Source organism: Quercus lobata, chromosome 2, assembly GCF_001633185.2.
Source record: "Quercus lobata isolate SW786 chromosome 2, ValleyOak3.0 Primary Assembly, whole genome shotgun sequence".
Taxonomy (NCBI): Eukaryota; Viridiplantae; Streptophyta; class Magnoliopsida; order Fagales; family Fagaceae; genus Quercus; species Quercus lobata.
The window spans coordinates 66584178-66587536 of NC_044905.1; the positions used below are offsets into that span (position 1 = coordinate 66584178).

At 41.0% G+C, this 3359-nt stretch overlaps 1 pseudogene across 1 annotated transcript; it reads left to right on the top strand.

Annotated features, from left to right (window-relative positions):
• The first annotated feature begins 541 nt into the window (after positions 1–541).
• LOC115978170 lies at positions 542–2764 on the top strand (annotated as a pseudogene). The gene has a single exon (XR_004088656.1). The product of XR_004088656.1 is annotated as a receptor-like protein kinase FERONIA (transcript).
• The last annotated feature ends 595 nt before the right edge of the window (positions 2765–3359 follow it).

Here is a 3359-nt window from a genome sequence, read left to right on the forward strand (position 1 = left end):
TAAAACCTAATCAGAGGTGTGACCGCTTTGATACCACTTGTTGGGTTAAAAAATCTTGATCTCAGTTAATTAATTCAATTACCAAAATTGATTAAGTAGGTTAAATTGCATGTAAATCGTGAAAGCACCAACAAATCACCAATTAAACTAAATGCAGTGGAAATTAAATTGACACGGTGATTTGTTGACAAATAGGGAAAACCTCTCACAAGCAAAAATTCCACCAGATAATATTATCCTTAACTGTGGCTCCTTTGACAATTCGACTGCATTAGATGGTCGGACCTGGACTGGAGATGTCAATTCAAAATTCTTCCCCCAAGAACTATCACAAACCAGGCCTCTCTAGAAACAAACTCACTTAAGTAATCCTCATCTGCTTGGCAAGTACCCTATACCACTGCTCGCTTGTCTGTATCCCCATTCACCTACATATTCCCACTCACTACCGGCCAAAAATTCGTTCGACTATACTTCTACCCAGCTACTTGCAATTTCGACCGCTCTAATGCTCTATTCTCTGTCAAAGCTGGAACTTTTACCCTTCTTCGAGACTTCAATGCTTCACTTACCGCTAACGCCGATGGAGATCCTGGTGATACCATATTAAGAGAATTCTGTGTCAACATCGAGGAAGATGAGAGGCTGAATTTAACCTTCACTCCAAGCGATTCCAATTCATTTGCTTTTGTCAACGGAATTGATATCTTGTCCATGCCTCCTAATCTGTATTACACTCCGTCTAACGTTGAAGGGTTCCTTTTCAATGGCCAGCAGAACCTGTACCGTATCGATAACGGAACTGCTCTCGAGATGGAATACAGAATAAATGTTGGAGGGAACTCCATCACACCCAGTGAAGATACAGGAATGTTCCGGAGCTGGAATCCGGACAGCATGTACTTGACAGAAGATAGACTTTCACCTCTACCTGTTAACACAACTATTGAATTGCAATTTACCCAAATACCAGCTTACACTGCACCGCAAGCTGTCTATCGAACTGCCCGGACTATGGGAATGAACAAAACTATCAATAAGAGCTACAATCTCACTTGGGAATTTTCCGTAGATTCTGGATTTGATTATCTTGTTAGGTTACACTTCTGCGAGTTTCAAGATTATTGCTTGGCACGACCGAGTGTTTCTTATTTTCATAGCAAATCAAACCGCTGACACAAAAGCCGACGTTATGGTTTGGAGTGGTCGGAGAAGAGGTGTTCCCGTATACAAGGACTACGCTGTGTCAATGTTTGGCAAAGAAAACCAGAAGAAAATGAACCTTTCTATCGCCCTAGAAGCAAACCCTGATGACCGCGCAACTCATTTCAGTGATGCAATCTTGAACGGTATCGAGATCTTCAAAGTAAGCGCCCCCAGTGGCAACCTCGCCGGACCCAACCCCGACCCACTTCCGCTGACCCCTCCAAAGTCTGTGCCACCGATACAATCAACAGAGTTGAAGAGGACTAATAGAACAACAATAATTTCCGTTGGTGGTGGAGTTTCTGGCTTTACTCTACTCCTGATTCTCGTAGTCTTGATTTTCCGACTAGCCGAAAGAGTTAAGGATTCCGACAACTCAACAAAGGCAAGCGGATCAACTCTACCGGGTAGTTTGTCTCGCTACTTCTCACTCGCTGAGATTATAGCAGCTACCAACAATTTTGACAAAGTATTCATTATTGGTGCTGGAGGGTTCGGTGATGTGTACAAAGGATACATTAATGGTAGTACGGCTACCCCAGTTGCAATCAAACGATTAAAATCCGGTTCTCAACAAGGAGCTCAGGAGTTCAAAACAGAGATTGCGATGTTGTCTCAACTCCGCCACCGCCATCTTGTTTCTTTGATTGGATATTGTGAGGATGGAAACGAGATGATACTCATGTATGATTACATGGCTCATGGGACCCTTCGTGACCATCTCTATAACACCAAGTATCAGCCACTTTCTTGGAAGCAACGACTCCAAATCTGTATTGGTGCAGCACATGGGTTGAACTACCTTCATACAGGTGCGACACATACAATCATTCATCGTGATATGAAGAGTACAAATATCTTATTAGATAAGCAATGGTTGGCCAAGGTGTCTGATTTCGGGTTGTCAAAATTTGGTCCCATTATGTCTAAGTCCCATGTTAGCACAGTGGTTAAGTGTACATTTGGATATTTGGACCCGGAATATTATCGCTTTCAACGACTTACTGAAAAGTCTAATGTGTACTTCTATGGTGTAGTATTGTGTGAAGTGCTGTGTGGAAAGCCACCAATCATACGTACGGATGAGGAGAAGCCAATGGGTCTAGCAGCATGGGTCCTGCAGTGCTATCGCAATGGAAAGCTTGATCAAATTGTTGATCCATCTTTGAAGGGGGAAATTGAACCAGAATGTTTGAAGAAATTTGGTGAGATTGTAGAGAATTGTTTGCTTGACAATGGAACCAAACGACCATCAATGAATGATGTGGTTGGGGGGCTTGAGTTAGCATTGGAGTTGCAAGTGAGTGCAGAAAAAGATGTCAAGCTTGATTTGGCAGAAGAAATAGACATGAATGATGATGATGAGCTTGCTTTGATCCCTATGTCAGATGTCAATGAAAGTGATGACATGATTTTTAGTAGCAATGGAAAACTCTCAAGTACTAATAGCAATAGTCGAGTGACCGTAGTAAGCTGAGGAAGCTTTGCTAGAAAGGATTCAGATGGATTGATTTCCCCCAGGGTAGTGTTGTCTGAGATTATGGATCCTAAAGGTTGATAAACAAAGGGAAAAAAAAAAGTTGCTAGTTGAATTTTTAATATGGCTGATTATAACTGCCAAAGTCCTTAATTTCCTCCTTGAATTATGAAACTTTGAATCTGTGGAACATTCCCTAATTTGCTATTGAGCCTTAGTCTTTTAAGTTCAAATGATAAGCACTCTGAACAAAATACTCACCCGATTTTTGTGGCAATGCCTCTACGGGGATTCCATGGGTTTTGCATCATCCAGTGAAGTGATCTGCAAATAAGTTTTTCCCGGTCTTTTGTAATGTTTAGTTGCTGTTTATGTTTTGGGTGTAGTGGAAGACTTGTTCTGTTTTTGTGTTTTGTAATAGTTTCTGTTTAGTCCAATGTTGTCTACAGGGTATTGCTACTCTGGTTTAGTTTGTTTGAACTCTATTTTTCTGTGTCTGCTACATTTCCTTTCATTAATAAAATTCCCATGTTATGTGAAAAAAAAAAAATATCTGGAACATCAAACTGTGACAGTGGTATCTGTAATATTTTAGCAACATAATCAGGCATAAAAGCATGATATAAAAGCTCCAAATTCCACCAATGGGTATCCCTATCAATTAGATCGCAGCCAC